A 20,529-nucleotide genomic window follows, 5' to 3' on the forward strand; every position below is an offset into this window, starting at 1 on the left:
CCTCCTGCCAGGGATCAGGGATAGAGGGGCATGAACACCGAGCAAATTATGTATCCCCGATATGTCAGTCTCTATCATCTCCATCCGTTGATCCATATTCTGCATCCGTTGATCCATATTTAGCATGGTCTCCAGAAACAGATCTATCTTTACCAGCATAGTAGATTTCCCGGGGATATACACACTTAACCCATTCAGCATGCGGTTTAACGAGCTGGTTCTTGTGCATGGGGTGCTGTGGACATCTGGGTGGATGGGTGCTACGGAGTATGAGATGGGGGTTCCACGGAGAGAAGCGGCAGCATCGTCGAAGAAGGATGGATGAGGTGACCTGTGGATTTCCAGGAGACCAGAAGCGGCAACGTCGTCGAAGAGGGATGGAGAAAGTGACCTGTGGATTTCCGGGCGAGAAGCGGCAGAGTCATCTAAGAATTTCAGGGACACCAGCAGCAGCATCGTCGAAGAGAAGTGGCGACGATAGCCTGTGGGTTTTCGGGAGAGCGGCGGCAGCATCGTGGACGAGAAGTGGAGAAGATGGGTTGTAGATTTCCGTGAGAGCGGCGGCAGAGTCATCGAAGCATAAATGAGGAAGTGGCCTGCGGGTTTGATGGGTTGGCTGCCATTTCTTTTGCGTTGTGTGTACATCACCAAATTTCTTCTTGACATAATCAGTCTTACGTGCTTTAAAACCCTTAGCCTTTAAGGTATTGTATTGTATTGTATGTCTTTATTTATATAGCGCCATATATGTACATAGCGCTTCACAGTAGTAATACATATCATATAAATAACAAATAATATAAATAACAGATCATGGGAATAAGTGCTTCAGACATACTGTAAAAGTAACATTAAGGAAGGAGTCCCTGCTCCGAGGAGCTTACAATCTAATTGGTAGGTAGGGGGAACGTACAGAGACAGTAGGAGGGAATTCTAGTAAGTGCGTCTGCAGAAGGTCAAGGTCAGCAGAAGGTTTTCTTTATTAGCCTTAGCCTGTCGCTTTGGCCTTGGCTTGTAAATGGCTGCCGCCGCCGCCTTTCGCTTTTTCTGCGTGACAGGCACGGCAGAGGTGAGTGGCTTCCTGCGTCCGTAGAAACGGGGTTGATCCATGGAAGCAGATGGCACAATGCAGTATCTGGACAAGGGCAAGTTCAGATAAAGATCATTGAGTGGTGGGCTATGCAAAGTGTATAACCTTTTATGCATGGCGACGAGGTACAGGTGTTGAAAGTGGGCGTACTACAATGTGAGTCATTAACGAATAAATACACCATCCATTTTGTGGATTCACTGCACATTGAAAACACATCCACTAAATATCGAATATACATTCTTGTGTTTGTGTTTCTTTCTACTCGTAGCAATTCCTGTTAAAAAGATTTCAAAGGATCTCAGCATGAGAATTAAGGAGATGTACACGAGCGGACAACGAATTGCAGATATTTAACGCTGGATAGCTGCTACTGGCCTCGTTGTGCCATCAACCACCGTGTGCTATCCTGCACACGGAAAAACCAGACAACACACGAGGACACCAACGGTAACTAACGCGTAAGTATATTTATATAACTATATAATACAGTATGAATACAAAAAGGATGGGGGAGCACAATGGTTGGAAACAGGCAGTGTTATAGAACTAGTAATTGCTCTTTAAGGTGAAGCAGTTATATCCTGAGCGAGTGTGTTGGCTCAGGTGTCTAATATCTAATTGGAAAGCTAGGCACACATGGGTATATGTGTGTTGGTGTGAAGGTGAAATAAAATAAAAGTATATAAAACTTACACGGCCTTGTGTAAGCCCAGTCACATCAGGGTTTCTTTGGGAGTCCCGTATGCTTCTGATGAGGCTTTTCTTCTTACGATGCGGGTTCTTCTTCTTGATGTATCGGCCACTTGCTTCGTTGGTTCACAGTGCCACTCCAGGGGGATTTCCTCTCGTATAAATAGAAAGGAGGATAGGGTTAACACATATATTTATATATACGTCAATGAGGGGAGGGATGGTGTGTTTTATGGACCACCAAAAAATTGTTTAGCACTCACACGGACTAGTGTGAGTGTAATCCTATCTTGGTATCTTGTTCACTTATAGGTGTTGCCCAATCAAATATCAAGTAATGAAAGGGTGGGGTATAAGGGTATTAGTGGTAAATATAACACAATACTCACACGGGCCAGTGTGAGTACACACTCTTAGCGGTATCTTGCTCTTCTGTTCCAGTTGTAAGTGGTGGTGAAGATGGGGTTAATATATAAAAGACACTAATGTCTAGAGGGTTAAAAACACTAACTTTAATGAAACATAGAAAATAAAATAAAAACAAACACAGAATACAATTCTGTGGAAGGTGAATGCAAGGGGTAGACAGTGTGGTGTTTAGTTGTAGGGAGTCTCTCTCTTCCGCGTCCGGATGGAGAGCTGCAACTGCACCTCCGCCTCCTCTGTAATGTGCTTTAAAATGTTCCAGGTAAAGAGCAACGCGTTTCGTCCAAGTACTGGACTTCCTCAGGCTCTGTAGATGTTGTCCTGCTGTTCCCAGCCTCTTTTATGCCGGGTTGGGCCAATCCAGATCGTTGTATTGGTCCGGTTCCGTTTCTCTAATGCGACGGGACGTCGCCATCTTGTAAGGTGCGCGCGCATCCCATCTTCTGCTGGGTCGCGTTTGTATATTGGTCTGATCACTAATAAAGTTTTCCAATGTTGATGTGTTGCGTGTGCTTTCTAGCTCAGCCAATAAAATCATTAATGTCATTGTGAATGAACAATTTTGTTTCAATAAAGTTCTGAGTTGTTAAAAAAGGGAGAAAGTGCGCGCGCAGTCCCTAATGTACTGCGTGATTGTATTGAAGATCTCAGGGTTCTTGCATTTGCCTGAGGGGCTGGGAGAATTATATATATATATCGTGGGAGGTATTGAATATACCTAAGATTCTTGCTGCACAGGGTATAATTACTATACTATGCCATAAGTCTCTCAGTGTGTAACTTAATAAAATTATCTATGTGTGATAAGTTATGTGTCTTTTTTTATGTACTCATATAGTTATAAAGTGATTAAGAAGTGGATCTAGATTTTCAAATTTTAAATTATGTTGCTCAAAAAATAAAAGATATAATTCAATCTTGTGTTTGTTGATTTATAAATAGTGTATGTTTTAAAGTGAGTTAATCTAGTCTTTTGTTAATAAAAAGGTGATTAAATAGTTAAAGTGTAAGGTGTTTAATTTAGTTAAATTAAATTAAATGGTTTATTATAAAATGATGGAGGTAATTATTTGAATAGTGCATATCTTATTATAAGTTGCATCAAAAAGTGATATATATAAAAAAGTAACATATATAAAAAAGGTAATATATATAAAAAATGATGTTATTTTACTAAATGTGGGTGTTTTAATATTTAAAGTGCAGAGTAATTAAGGTTAATTTTGTGAGATTGGTTTAAATACCTATTAAAAATTAGTGAAAATGGTATTGATAGGGATAATAATGATATTCAACTAATAATGGTAAGTAACATACTAAATTAATATCTTATGTGGGTGAGTATGGCAGGAGAAATACCATGTTCTAAATGTATACTAACCAAGTATAAAACGCACTGCTGAGTAAGGCAGGTGGGATTAATGATGCCTGATACAAGCTAATGTAAATATAAAAAACAGCAAACAATTCTAAAAATCCCTGCGTAAATACATATAAAACTGGAGAAGTGTCTCTGTCAGTGATACATCGGAGCAAAAATAGAATTAAAAATTGTATTCCATAAGATAAAAGTATTAAGATAAAAATATAAAATATGAGGTCCTGCATTTTAAAAGGCGGTCGTGGCAAAATGCAGTCCAATCCTAAATAGCGGAGGGAATTCCAAAGTCTTGAGTGGATATATCTGTTTGTTGGAGAAAAAAAGCAGATTAGTGATTGCCATGGATTTAAGCATAGATATTGTCCAATGAGTGGAATATGCGGGCCGTAGCCTGGGTGCTCACATAAATGCCCCCAGATCTATGTCTATATTGAGTCCTCTGGGTGTTAGTGTCTTTAATTTGTATATCCAGAAGGTTTCTCGTTGGCATAGTTTACGCAGGCGATCCCCGCCTCTCCAATTGACGTCTACCCTCTCTATTCCCTTATACGTCAGAAGGTTTGGGTTACCTTCGTGGAATACGCTAAAATGCTTAGAAACGCTATGCGTCATTAGCTGCCTTTTTATATTTCCCAGATACTGGAACACATGGGAAATATAAAAAGGCAGCTAATGATGCATAGCGTTTCTAAGCATTTTAGCGTATTCCACGAAGGTAACCCAAACCTTCTGACGTATAAGGGAATAGAGAGGGTAGACGTCAATTGGAGAGGCGGGGATCGCCTGCGTAAACTATGCCAACGAGAAACCTTCTGGATATACAAATTAAAGACACTAACACCCAGAGGACTCAATATAGACATAGATCTGGGGGCATTTATGTGAGCACCCAGGCTACGGCCCGCATATTCCACTCATTGGACAACATCTATGCTTAAATCCATGGCAATCACTAATCTGCTTTTTTTCTCCAACAAACAGATATATCCACTCAAGACTTTGGAATTCCCTCCGCTATTTAGGATTGGACTGCATTTACCACGACCGCCTTTTAAAATGCAGGACCTCATATTTTATATTTTTATCTTAATACTTTTATCTTATGGAATACAATTTTTAATTCTATTTTTGCTCCGATCTATCACTGACAGAGACACTTCTCCAGTTTTATATGTATTTACGCAGGGATTTTTAGAATTGTTTGCTGTTTTTTATATTTACATTAGCTTGTATCAGGCATCATTAATCCCACCTGCCTTACTCAGCAGTGCGTTTTATACTTGATTAGTATACATTTAGAACATGGTATTTCTCCTGCCATACTCACCCACATAAGATATTAATTTAGTATGTTACTTACCATTATTAGTTGAATATCATTATTATCCCTATCAATACCATTTTCACTAATTTTTAATAGGTATTTAAACCAATCTCACAAAATTAACCTTAATTACTCTGCACTTTAAATATTAAAACACCCACATTTAGTAAAATAACATCATTTTTTATATATATTACCTTTTTTATATATGTTACTTTTTTATATATATCACTTTTTGATGCAACTTATAATAAGATATGCACTATTCAAATAATTACCTCCATCATTTTATAATAAACCATTTAATTTAATTTAACTAAATTAAACACCTTACACTTTAACTATTTAATCACCTTTTTATTAACAAAAGACTAGATTAACTCACTTTAAAACATACACTATTTATAAATCAACAAACACAAGATTGAATTATATCTTTTATTTTTTGAGCAACATAATTTAAAATTTGAAAATCTAGATCCACTTCTTAATCACTTTATAACTATATGAGTACATAAAAAAAGACGCATAACTTATCACACATAGATAATTTTATTAAGTTACACACTGAGAGACTTATGGCATAGTATAGTAATTATACCCTGTGCAGCAAGAATCTTAGGTATATTCAATACCTCCCACGATATATATATATAATTCTCCCAGCCCCTCAGGCAAATGCAAGAACCCTGAGATCTTCAATACAATCACGCAGTACATTAGGGACTGCGCGCGCACTTTCTCCCTTTTTTAACAACTCAGAACTTTATTGAAACAAAATTGTTCATTCACAATGACATTAATGATTTTATTGGCTGAGCTAGAAAGCACACGCAACACATCAACATGGGAAAACTTTATTAGTGATCAGACCAATATACAAACGCGACCCAGCAGAAGATGGGATGCGCGCGCACCTTACAAGATGGCGACGTCCCGTCGCATTAGAGAAACGGAACCGGACCAATACAACGATCTGGATTGGCCCAACCCGGCATAAAAGAGGTTGGGAACAGCAGGACAACATCTACAGAGCCTGAGGAAGTCCAGTACTTGGACGAAACGCGTTGCTCTTTACCTGGAACATTTTAAAGCACATTACAGAGGAGGCGGAGGTGCAGTTGCAGCTCTCCATCCGGACGCGGAAGAGAGAGACTCCCTACAACTAAACACCACACTGTCTACCCCTTGCATTCACCTTCCACAGAATTGTATTCTGTGTTTGTTTTTATTTTATTTTCTATGTTTCATTAAAGTTAGTGTTTTTAACCCTCTAGACATTAGTGTCTTTTATATATTAACCCCATCTTCACCACCACTTACAACTGGTACAGAAGAGCAAGATACCGCTAAGAGTGTGTACTCACACTGGCCCGTGTGAGTATTGTGTTATATTTACCACTAATACCCTTATACCCCACCCTTTCATTACTTGATATTTGATTGGGCAACACCTATAAGTGAACAAGATACCAAGATAGGATTACACTCACACTAGTCCGTGTGAGTGCTAAACAATTTTTTGGTGGTCCATAAAACACACCATCCCTCCCCTCATTGACGTATATATAATTATATGTGTTAACCCTATCCTCCTTTCTATTTATACGAGAGGAAATCCCCCTGGAGTGGCACTGTGAACCAACGAAGCAAGTGGCCGATACATCAAGAAGAAGAACCCGCATCGTAAGAAGAAAAGCCTCATCAGAAGCATACGGGACTCCCAAAGAAACCCTGATGTGACTGGGCTTACACAAGGCCGTGTAAGTTTTATATACTTTTATTTTATTTCACCTTCACACCAACACACATATACCCATGTGTGCCTAGCTTTCCAATTAGATATTAGACACCTGAGCCAACACACTCGCTCAGGATATAACTGCTTCACCTTAAAGAGCAATTACTAGTTCTATAACACTGCCTGTTTCCAACCATTGTGCTCCCCCATCCTTTTTGTATTCATTACCTATAAGGGTCCTGGATAGATCCTGCTGGGGTTCCGAGTCACAAGAGGATACCACTCGAAAACCATTTACGGGCAGTATTACACCACTCTTTTTATACTTCTGCACATCAGATAAGCTACACAGAGATAGCGCCCGGGTACCTCCTCAAACAAACTTATATAATACAGTATATCTATTATTGTTTATATTGCTGCATATTAATAGAACTACAGTATATATTGTGTAGATCTATCTCATTTTATAGTTATTTCGGTATATTTATATAACTACAGTATATCTATTGTGTATTTTGCTGCATATTAATAGAACTATATATTGTGTAGATCTATCTAATTTTATAGTTATTTCGGTATATTTATATAACTACAGTATATCTATTGTGTATATTGCTGCAAATTAATAGAACTATATATTGTGTTGATCTATCTCATTTTATAGTTATTTCGGTATATTTATATAACTACAGTATATCTATTGTTTATATTGCTGCATTTTAATAGAACTATACATTGTGTAGATCTATCTCATTGTATACTATTTTTACTGCAAATGATGTGCTGTGCTTGTGGCCTACTGCACTGTAACTTACCGGATTGTTGTTTTTCTGTACATTGTAGGGAGACAACTCTTCTGGTCGACAAAATAAGTGAAGAGAATGATGAGAAGAGTGCATTAAGGGTCAAATACACTCTGCAGCAAAATCACAATCTCACTGTATCCGAGACCAGCATAAAGAAGATGAGACGCAGAATTGGATGGAAATATGGACGTGTGAGGTTAGTACTGGACAGTACAGGAGATAAAAGTGTTGTTTAAGAAATTGTATTGTACCTCTAAAATTATTTATTCCTTGTCATTACAGAGCGTACCCTATGATAAGGGACGTTAACAAGATCAAGAGAGTGGTCTAGGCCCAGGCATGGATCGACAGTTGAGAAACTTTCCAGGATTGCATCTTCACTGACGAGTCTACTGTTTCGCTGGAGAGATTTGCCACCTTTGAATTCCACAAAAAAGGTTGCATATCTATGAAGCCGCGTCCGAAACACCCAGTGAAGATGCATGTGTGGGGTGCCATCTCTAGGCGTGGACCAGGATGCATCGTCATCTTTGAAGGTACAGTAAAATGTAGTTTACACGCTTTTGCCTTATGCACTGTACTGTACTAGTGTGCAGTTTTTTGAGCAATTTTCTTGTATAGGAATCATGAATAAAGCTTTTTTTCCAAGAGAAAATTGTGCCTGAGATTGTGGAATACATCACACGTGAGTTCCCAGATGGTCACCGTTTCTACCAGGACAACGATTCGAAGCACATCGCGTCAAAAGCGCATATTCTTGAGCGCAGTATCAACTGGGTGAAGATGCCAGCGGAGTAAGTGCGGTAACCATGTCTCATTTTTTCCCCACTGTTTTTACTGTGTACTATATCTCTTTAGCTAATTGTCCTTTTTTTCCCCTCCCTCCAATGACAGATCGCCAGACTTCAATCCTTTCAGAATGGTCTGGCATCAGCTGAAGGACCATATCCGAAAAGTCGTGAAACCCTCCAAAAAGGATGAGCTGGCGCAAGGCATAATGAGTTTTTGGAACGATGTACTCACCGTGGTACGATGCAATAAATATATTGACCATATTGCGACTGTGTTGCCCATTGTAATCGCGCGTAATGGGCAAACATCAGGATGGTAGTATGGTATAGTACTGTGCTGTAGTATTGTAAATACAGTATGATACAGGTAAGTATGGCATAGATTTTATTTTCCCTGAGAGAGCAGCACTAACCATCTGGTTACAAAGTATTTAACAGTAGTAACAGTATGCAGTAGTTCCAGTATAGACCTGTTTGACAGTACTAACTGCATACTGTAGTCAAATATGGAGTAGCTATACAGTACACAATGCCTTAATATGCACCTAACTGCTCATTTTTTTGTTTCCTGAGAGAGCAGCACCAGCCATATGGTTACAAAGTATTTAACAGTAGCTACAGTATACAGTAGTTCCAGTATAGACTAGTTTGACAGTACTAACTGCATACTGTAGTCCAATATGGAGTAGCTATACAGTACACAATGCCATAATATGCACCTAACTGCTCAATTTTTTTCTTTCCTGAGAGAGCAGCACCAGCCATCTGGTTGCAAAGTATTTAACAGAAGTTACAGTATACAGTAGTTCCAGTATAGACTAGTTTGACAGTACTATACAACACACAATGCCATAATACAGTATGTACATAACTGCACTAATTTTTTGTTTTCTTGTCTTTTCAGAAAAAAAGGATGGACTGGGGGAGAGGGGGGTATCGTGTAAAGTTTGTGAACTGTTTGTACAGTTAAGTGTATCTAAACTGCAGTCATGATGTACACAAAACCTCCCCTCTCTCAATGAACTACTGTACTGTACACAGAATGAGGAAGAAGATAAAGACGGATTAATTAATATTATTATCAATGTGCATTATTCATGATTATCCACCGGCCCTCAATTTTCATCTGACAGAAGAACTGAATAAAGACTGCATTTTGTATTATTCATGATTATTTGTATATTTGTATTTTTTGTTCCTGATAAAATAAAATAAATATTTCTTTACATTCATGATAATCATAATCATTGACACCCCCCTTCCCCCACACCTATACCGAAGAAAAAGAAAGAATGACAAAAAGTGGTAATTTACTGCATCAACAACATGAAACAGATAATGGTTTATTTAACTCTCAATTTCACAGTGCTGTGCAAATCAGATTTACATATCAAATTTGAGAAGGGATTATCACAAGCATTACCGTATACAACGCCTCAAAGGGTTGGGGGTGGATGGGTGAGTTATGCGCAGTAATCATCAGTTAGCTCCCATCTCAAAGAGGATTACAGAGAGGTGACTCAAAGCCAACAATAGGAATATTAGGCACGCGGGCGCAGAGAGGTGATGCTCGGCTAGGGATGGACGATTAAAAACACAATGACAAGCTTTAGAAACGGAATGGTTCTGGAGAGGTGTCTGTCGATAAGAGGTTCAAATCCTTGAGCAAGCCTTGTGTGTGAGCATGGGGGAGGGGGGTACAGGGTACAGCTGCATGAAGGATTAGCTGTACTGCAGTTCAAAGAAATGACATATTTTCAAAAGGCAGGTCATCATAATAATTTGATCCTTACACCCCCAAATACATAAAAAGCACACAAATCAACCATGTGCAGCCAAACGCACAGTGTCGCAGTCAAAAACTACAGCACAGATTGAATATCGTAATATCAAGATGGTTTAGGCAGGCTTGTGGAGAAAATAAAAATAAAAAATGAGGAGAAAAAAATATGTATATTTTTTATTTGGTCACTCACTCTTGAACTTCGAAAGCAAGCAGTGGTGAAGTTACAGACGCATGCGCAGTAATCATCAGCTATCAAGCAGGAATGTGATTGAAACCAGAAAGACACACATTCAAAGGAGTGGTGTGGGAGAGGTGTACTGTACTGTAGATAAGACAAGAAGTTGAAATACTGCAGTGCAGTAAATTATCCTGTGTGTGTGCGGGGGCGAGCGAGGGGAGAGCACTGAAAAAGCCGAAATGTTATACTGTTACAGTACACGCCTATGCGTTTCAACAATTTTCAAATGAAACATACAGCACTGCACATGCATGTATAAATATGCAAATTTACAATTACTGCACGCACACACGCAGAATGTGTACTGACGTAGGTTGAACTGCTAAAGTATTAGACTTTGAAGACAACAGCTCGCGAATGCCCCCCTGAGTTTTTAGACGTTATTGCAGTATTGCAGACAGCGCTAATAAAATGCTAATATTACGAGCGCTAAAATACCGGAATATACTCCGGAAAAAAAAATACATACTGCATCTGCCCACGGTTATCAGAGTTGCGCCGGTACGGCCGCACTAGGGTAAAGGCGGCCGCCACTGTATAAACAAACTTCTGTATATGTAGTCTGACCATTGGAAAAGTCCTTGATATACTGTACTTTATTCGCAGTAAATGTAAACTGCTGCAGTTGTGATGACATCAGGAGGCATTGTTGTGATGTCAGGTAATCCGATGAGAGGGGGTGATGCAGAGGCAGAAAATATACGTTGTGTGGATAAAAGCTACTATGTATCCCAACAACCATTTTTTCTCCTCCCTTAAGAAAGAAGCTTTTGCTGCAACACAACTCAGTCCCAACAAAACTTGCCAGAGCTACCAAAAGCATAATTACCAACCTAGCTCAAAATACTGCTACCAAGATTCACTACAAGAACAGCAGACAGGAGTGTATTCAGAGCACTCAAAAATGTAGAACGGAAAATCCTTCGTCAGGATAAAGAAAAAATACAAAAATAAAAAATGAGGTACCAATGTATGGAAAAATACAAAAGGCTTTATTGGGGCATAGAAAAATGACAAAAAATAGACAAAATAGTCATCCCACACGTTTCACGCAAGTGTTTGTGCTTTCTCAAGGAGTATGAGACTAACAGGAAGTATGCACGTTTAAATGTGCTCACTGATTTAAAAAAAAAAAAAACCTATATCAGACACAGCTGATGAAGGCTGAGGTCATACTAACAGACCAGTTGAATAATCATTACTTGTGCATATCACAGATGCTGAGACCTTTGTGATAGAAACTATGAAGATGTATTGAAGTATGAAATCTAATTAAAGATGTATACTGTATATTATATTAGACCAGGGGGGCGCAAACTTTTTTCCCTGCGCCCCCCTGACGGCTGTCCCCTCGCTCCCGCGCCCCCCTTAACCCCAACTTACCCGCGCTCCGGCGTAATGACGTCACGTTGCCATAGCAACGTGACGTCACATGACCTCGCAGCGTCATTTTGACGCTGCGTTGCCATGGCGCCGCAGGGAGGAAGCCGCCGGAGCCACGGTAAGTTAGGTTTACAGAGGCCCTGCAGCTCCCCCGGCACTTAATTTAAGTGCCTTCGGGAAGCGCGCGGGGCCTCTGTAAACCCTGCGCCCCCCGTCGGCAGTGTCGCGCCCCCCCTGGGGGTCGCGCCCCACAGTTTGCGCACCGCTGTATTAGACTATAATAAGTCTATAGTAATTTACTTCAAAAGCAACTTAATACTTGATTCAATTTATTTAGACTATATATAATGTTGCAACTTGTTATAACTTGTTATTAGAATACAGTTAAATGAATCTGTAATATACAGTAGTTGTTACAAACAATGTATAAAACATTTTGCCAGAATAGACAATCCATGTTTGACAGAAAGAGGGCGATGGTATAAACTTTCTGACAAACCTGTCAAACCTGTAATGGCTGATAGTATAGCTAAATACCCCGTTTGTTAGTGTAAATGTAATGTAAATAAGCAATTACACATACTGTAGTGTATCGATAAGCATATCATCCAAAACAACCTCCTGAATGTCAAACATACAGTAGTATGTCTAAATATACTTTCAGATTCAGAATTATTAATATCATATGACAAAAATGTATATAATATACTTTAACCCTGTAAGGGAAAAAATAAAATAAAGCGATCAAACAAGGAGTTACACTGGCGACACACTTTATTCGAGCTCGGCTAGTCCCACGAATTCGGGTATACCCGGGTGTATTGAGGTTTGTGACTGTTTTCTGCCCGAGTGCATTGAGGTATTTTCCAAGCAGGGATTGAAGCATTTTATTCCTGCTGGCTGCAATACTGCACAGTATATATATATATACTGCATTACAATTCATGAATTTATGCCATCTGGTAGACACGCGAAGCATTGCAGCCTATTAAATCCTAATCATTATCATTTAACAGATCAGCCGCCCGTCAGCCAGGCATGAACCCAGGCTGGGAAGGCAAACGCAACGGGGCTTGTCAGAGGTGAGGAGCGGCGCATTCCAGGTATCTGCCTGGTACATACTGGGTATTTGCTCGAATAAAGTGTGTCGGTGCAGTAGCACACAACAGGATGCCTTCTCATCTCCTTCACCTGCGAGGCTCACTCCACCTACTGACGATCATCATGGGCAGCCTTGTGCCATTCAGCTAATTGGCTTACAGCCCTTTATCTGTTCACCGATATCGGCTGCAAATAGGCTGAGTGCTATCTCTACTCCTGGACCCCGGCTACGCACTACGTCCATTCTACCTCTCCAACCCTAGACCATAGCGAGTATCATTACTATTCTACTTCTCCTACACTGACCCAGCCACCCGACTATGAATCTGCACACCGGACACAGTCTTGCGGCTGCAGGTTGGTGTTTATTCAAATCCCCACCTCAGCCTCGCGGTACTGTCCTGTTTGTGGTGAGCACCCGTTACACTCTCAATGTATTACTTATTTTCCAGTAAAGTTAAGAGAAGCAATTGATTCTTTGGGGATCTTCATACTGTACTGGTCACTGCGAGCCAGGGAATTGTGCACATTTTCATGATTTTCAGCTCCAGATTGAAGGAAAGAATTTTGTTCTTGTAGTGACTCTTTTTTTGATCGATTGCTTTTAATGGCGCCTTTAAAAATCCTGGGCTACTGCTTACAGATACCACACTCCCTGAAGAAGCCAATAGGTGAAACAGCCGTCGAAGTCTCTGTGTGATGCCACATCTCCGCTGCTCTCATCAGCTGTGAACCGCTACTTGATTTTATTGCCTGCTCAACTGCTTTATTGTGAAATCTGCTATCTCATGGACACGCCAGACACCATGGAGGGGCCTGCCCATTGCTATATGGACACACGGTAGTATACAGGACCCCTCACGCTCTGGTTAATGAAATGCTGTGCTGTGTCCTGGATCAGCTGGTAACTGTTGCCTTGTCCTATCAAGAGGATTCCTCACAGCTGCTTTACTAATATGTCGGATACTGTGAAGGGGGTTACTTGGCGGTGAATGACTCAACGCAGACACACGGCAGTGTGTATATCTCCCCCATGTCCTGCTCCACCTGAAAGCTGTCTTTTTTGGATTTGCAGAGATCTGCAGGGTGTCATGTGTGGATTTCAAGCTGGATGTTATTATTTTTGTTCACTTACCGGGACTGTCCATCACTGTAATTGATATACCAGCCTCAAGCCTTAACGATCCTGCTTGTGTATGTTGGAGCATATCTACCACAGCTGATGCATTAGACATTGCAAGATAAGCAGATGTAATCTATACGATATATCAGGCATTTCTACAGCAATCAGATGACATCCCTCATTTGATGAGTGTCACTTTATTTTTTTTGCTGCTTCCTAATACCAATTTATTATATTTAAGTTTCATTCTAGACACTATATTATACTCGTATACATTTTCTTTTTTTTTACTTTCATATTTTGTTACTGGACTTTCTTTATGGTCATTTGACCAGGATTTAGAGCTCTATGATGTTCTGGATTTTTGTGATTTGGACAGTGGTATTTGTCTATTAGATAGTCCTTATCCAGTTTAGCACAGTTCAGTACTAGCTTCTATGTCTTTTGATAGTCATCATTTACTTTTGAGGTATAGTTTACTTATTTATTGGTATTTGGATTATATGTCAGTATTAGGAAAATTATATATATTATGTTTACTTATATATTTCCTTTCTTTATTGATTTTGGGCATCAGTATATTTTCTAGCAGGAGTATAGCGGTAGCACCACATTCTTTTACTTATTTTTTATGTGTTTGTTTGTGTATTCTGTTAATTGCTAATAAAGTCCATTTTGCTTTTTCACATACTCTTTTTGTCAATTTGAGTGCTTTATTGAGGACTTGCTTTTTTCTCTTTTTGTGTGTTTCATATATATAGATAGACTGAGTTCTTTTGAATCGAGTTTTCCATAGTAAGATCTATTGTTGTTGTTTTTAACTGTTAGATGAAACTCATTATTCATATTCATATTACATGTGTCATGTTCATATTACATGTGCTATTGCTTTGCAAGAGCATAATCTTCAGTGCGCTTGTTCCTCCATCCAGAGGGTGTCACTGCAGTCAGCAGGGAGAGCTCTCTCTCCCGCTGTCAGTCTTGCTGATATCATCACCCGCGCGGGACCTGACAGCACGTCACTTCCGGTTCGGGGAACAACTTATTTTAAGCAACCCTTTCAATAGAATTACACTCTGACGAATCACCAGGCTAGGCGTAAAACGCGTTAGAGTGAATCTACTTCTTGTATGCTATGGTGTTATTTTTTCATAAAATTGATTTTAACATAGCCCTAGTATTGTAGTCCCTCCTTTGCTGCTGTGCTCTGTTTTTTTCTCTTTTATCAGATTACCTGTATCTACTTCGCAACGTGAGGCACGCACACATGGAAGGGACGGCACCACATTGTGAGTACTAACATTTACTTACCACACTATTGTGATATATAGTGGGAGTACTTTGCTGGACATTACTACTTTAAGCTCTAGGGAGGGAGTCCATTTAGGAAGAGAACCAGAGAGGGCTGCACACAACAGCTATCATCTGAAATATCAACCAGGACATTTATACAATACCTTCCCCTTTTCTGAGCACTTATCTATGAATATGTACTAGATCTCATGATGCCATTAGAATCCTCTTCAAGCAAGTTTATTACATCAGCAGTTCATATACTGACACTTTGTAACCATATATTAGTAGAACCGATCAACAGAACATTGTTCTTTTTTCATCAGTTAAATTGGCTATTCTTTGCGTCCAGACGCAAAGTACATTTTTCCTTTCTGGTCTTCAAATACTTTCTGTGCAAGCTACCGGCCTATCTGAATAAACTCCTCTCCCCTACCACACACAGCACTTACCTCCTGAGATCTGACTCCAAAAGACTGTTCATGGACCCATCGTTCAACAAGGAATCTGGTCATTACAACTCCAGCAATTATCGTTAGCTATTACAGTCATAGGGTATTTTTCATTAAACTGTGATTGTGCCAAATGGGGCACTATTGAAAAGAAACTCTCATTGAAGTCAATGAGAGATTGTATGCAGGAGTGATCCAATTCAGTGTAATACATATTTTAAGTTTAGAATAATTTCATAGATTTAGTTAATTTCTTCTTTATCGTAAACAAAAAAAAATACAGGATCTTATAACCTATAAGTAAAGATAGAGGGTCTATTAATGGAAGGCTGCTGCTTGTAAAACTCTAGCAAAGCTAGGTAAAAAAAGCTTAGCACCAGATTTAACAAAGGAAAATCATCCTATTGCTTTTAATGGATTTCATTTGCTCTGATAAAGCAATTTTCTGCCCAAATTTTGCAGCCAGGAGACTTTGGTAAATAGGCTTTGTAATATTTATCCACAAACTTGCATACACATGTGTAGATTATCAACATATAATAAAGGACAATAATCAAGATATAAAGTAGCTAAGAAGAACATTTTGCTATAATCTCTATGGCTTAAACATTTTACCCAGTAACATGTATTTTAGGGCCCTGTGTAATACGCTTAATTTGAATTGGTAAGAAGCCCTATGACTTTGCACCGTTTAGTAAAGAAGGGCCCCAGTGTTTCCTCACAGTAGGACAAATCTTAAGACAAGCAACTTGCTGTAGCATTCAGTCACATACAGTACTGTAACTGAGACATAAAGAATATAGTTTAAAGCTTCACTTGTAAAGTATGTTAAAGTATGTGAATAAAATCCTGTTAGAAAATAACAGGATTTGAAAGATTTGAAAATGCACTGTACCTGCCTATATGTAATGGGATATGATGGATAGGGTTTAAATAAAAAAGCATTTCAACTGTAGAGCAAACATTTTCCAGTCGCTGTATAAGTATTGTCCTCTTTCTATGAATGACTGGAATAGGGGATTGCACAGACACGGTAAAGTGTTTTATTGTGTTGCACACTACAGTACATTGCAATATTATAAGGTACATGGTGTCAGATCGGCTGCAATTTGTTTATCTCTACCAATGTGTTATATTTTATAGATATATATATATATATATAGTGCTCGACAAATCCACTCGCCCACGGTGAGTGGATTTTGTAAGCTGGCGAGGCAGAGGCAGAATTGACTAAAGACGAGAGCGGAAGAAGGAGCTGGTAGCAGGAGAAGAGTATCATTATGTCAGCAGGGCAGCAGAGTCATTAGATGGTGGGCAAGCACACAGCGGCGGCAGCAGCAGCAGCAACAGCAGGAGATAAAATGAGGTTTATTCTGGTAAACCAGCAGGCATGTAAAATAACACTAAACAGGGGAAATTACACATTCACTGGGGGCCTAGGTGAGACACTAGCCTAAACTAGATGCAGAGCACCTGCTTCAGGAATGCTTACCCTGTCCGCTCCACGTCCCAGAACACCACGGTACTATATTCGGTACTATACTCGCTACAGCTACCTGGTTTTTACCGCTGGTTGAGTGCTTTGCTATTCCAAGTAAATATTTAAAACCAGAGACAGAACATAAAACACAGACAAAGCTCAGTTTTAGCACATCCAGTGAAACTCATACACGGTACAGTGCCTAAATATATATGTATAAATATCTATTAAGTAAAATGGTCTTTTAGTTTGACATTTTTGGCCAAAATTGTTGTAAGCCCCTGAGCCAACTTCCCGGCAGACCACAATTCAGGGGTCCCTAACGCTAATATAAATTCTTAGTAACCTGTGTAATAACAGGAAGAATGATTTATAGTAAATCTGTCAATATTAGTTGCAAAGTTCTAAGTCTGATTGAAGCCTTTATTAACCTGTACATTACCAGGAAAAGCACTCTGTATTAGAGTTGTCACAACCATCCTGCAAGCAAACAAGTTCCCCTGTGTTCAATTAAATAAAATAAAATAATGTGAAACCCTAACTCAAGCGCTAAACCTATTAATGTGTGACATACACGTGAACAAAACCAACTGTGATTAACAAGAGGTTATAGCTGCCAAAGGTTTCCCACAAAGCAAATATCTCAATTTGCATACAGGACCAAGAAAATAAACGGAGGATACCTGGCGCTTAAAGAGTCACTGTGTCCTTTTGAAAACAGTCCAGTCTTTAAAGAGTGTCTCAAAGTCCAAAACTTGAAGTGGATTGCTGTAGTTTTTCTTCACTGCTGCAGCTCTTCAATACACCTGAAATTGATAAAAGGGTACACCATTGCGCAGTACTACTGATGTTGGATGTTAACCCCTTACTGACAACTTCCCCAGTGTGGACTGAATACACTTACAGGAGTGTTTCTTTCAGGATACAGTGGAGACAATCTGTGCTTTATTCCCTTTCCGTTCTTATACACCACGAATCTCCTGGGTGCTTCCTTTGTCTCTTTTGGGATTTCGTGATTCCCAGAATCCCCCGAACTCCACGAGCCCCCAGACAAGGAATTGAACAATAGCAAACAAAGGGGGTCACAAATTTAATTATAAAAAACGGCTTCAACAAGCCTAAAAAACGGCTGGTAAGCCTGCACTAAAAACAATGGATGATTTACTCACATGTAGTCACATGGATACATGCATAACAACACTTCGTAAGGATGCCGTCTGCAGCTTATGCCTCCTGTGTTTGCTCCGGATGAGAAGGGCTCTCTCACAGCATAACTCCTCCGGTTGGTTCTAATAGAGTCTCTCCCCCCACCTGGCTGCGTTCCGGTTTGCAGCCAAGGGTTCTGGCAGACTCCTCACCTTTCAAACACTGATGCTGCACTGCACTGCTCTCACGGGATCCTAACTCCTCCCACCCTAACGCGTTTCGTGACGTAGGCACGCCACTTTCTCAAAGGAATGAGGAGTTATGGCTGATCTATCTTTAAATACCCTCTAGGGATAATTAACTTTACCAGTAATGAACTAATATGCAACACATGTTAGTGTATGCTTGTCCGCTATTAGCCAATGTGTATCTAAGGGAATTGACACCTTGGGATTCAAATACACCATATTCAGCAGACTTACAACTAAACGTGATACAACATGTTTGTACATATATACATCCTAATAAAATTTATACTTGCTAAAACGGACCAACCCTGTGTGGATAGGGCTAAGGGCATTATTGCAAAAATAAAATGAAAAGGGCATATATTTAGTTTATTCTTTTAGAAATGAAGCCAGATCGAATTCTATGTTTAAACCCTTGGGGGCTAAGGTTTTTAAAGTATATATCCAAAAACTTTCTTTTTTGGATAAATAATTTAACCTATCACCCCCCCTCCAATTAGGTTTAGGACAATCTATTCCTTTACATATTAAACCTTTGGGATTTTGATTGTGGGCTATTCTGAAATGATTGGAGACACTATGTGTCTCCAGACCTCTTTTAATGTTATAAATGTGTTCTGCTAATCTGCGTGTCAGTGGTCTTCCCGTTCTTCCCACATATTGGAGTCCACATGGACACTGCAGGAGATACACACAGAACCTACTTTTACAGTTGATAAATGTACCAATCTCATACGTTCTATTCGTTACTACAGAATGAAACCTGGTACATTTCTCACTAAAGCTGCAGGCCGTGCACTTTCCACATACAAAATAACCTTTAAAATCAGACAGCCAATTGGAAGGTTTATGCTTCAATCTATCATTTGGACAACTTGGTGCTAACGAAGATTTTAAATCATTAGCTTTTTTATATATGATCTGGGGTTGTGGAGGTAAAATGGATTGTAATATGGGATCTCGCAGAAGGATTCCCCAATGTTTTTTTAAAGTTTTTGCTATTTCCGGGGCCATACTATTATATTTTGTGATAAATGGTATGAATTCTCCTTCTTTAACTTTTTTTGTTTTTTTTACGATTTATGTCAACTAGTAATGATCTATCTATCTGATTCACTTTCTCAATAGCTGATTCTACTTTATGTTTATTATAATTTCGTGCCATAAACTTGTGCTTTAGATCGTTAACCTGTTCCTCATATATATGTTTTTGAGAACAGTTTCTTTTTATTCTCAAGGCTTGTCCTTGTGGAATATTATCTACCCATCTTGGGTGATGATGACTGGACGCCAAGAGATAAGCCACCCTCCAAACAGCCAAGACTAGCTGAAACACAATTGTAAAATATACTGGACACCTAACAAGCTCCTATTGAACCCCCAAAATAACCACAACATAGATATAAGCATACAGTATGAGTGTCACAGAGGAGTGCTACTGAGCATGGCAATATATATATATATATTTAAATGGTTAAGGGCTCACTCCATAGCATCTTCCACACAGGGGAACTTGTTATTACATAGGTTACTAAGAATTTATATTAGCGTTAGGTACCCCTGAATTGTGGTCTGCCGTGAAGTTGGCTCAGGGGCTTACAACAATTTTGGCCAAAAATGTCAAACTAAAAGACCATTTTACTTAATAGATATTTATACATATATATTTAGGCACTGTACCGTGTATGAGTTTCACTGGATGTGCTAAAAATGAGCTTTGTCTGTGTTTAATGTTCTGTCTCTGGTTTTAAATATATATATTGCCATGCTCAGTAGCACTCCTCTGTGACACTCATATGCTTATATATATGTTGTGGTTATTTTGGGGGTTCAATAGGAGCTTGTTAGGTGTCCAGTATATTTTACAATTGTGTTTCAGCTAGTCTTGGCTGTTTGAGGGTGGCAACCTCCTACTTAATTGAAGCTCACCCCTTCCCACATTTAAATGGTTAAGGGCTCACTCCATAGCATCTTCCACACAGGGGAACTTATTTGCTTGCAGGATGGTTGTGACAACTCTAATA

This window comes from Ascaphus truei, chromosome 5, assembly GCF_040206685.1.
Source record: "Ascaphus truei isolate aAscTru1 chromosome 5, aAscTru1.hap1, whole genome shotgun sequence".
In the NCBI taxonomy this organism is placed as follows: Eukaryota; Metazoa; Chordata; class Amphibia; order Anura; family Ascaphidae; genus Ascaphus; species Ascaphus truei.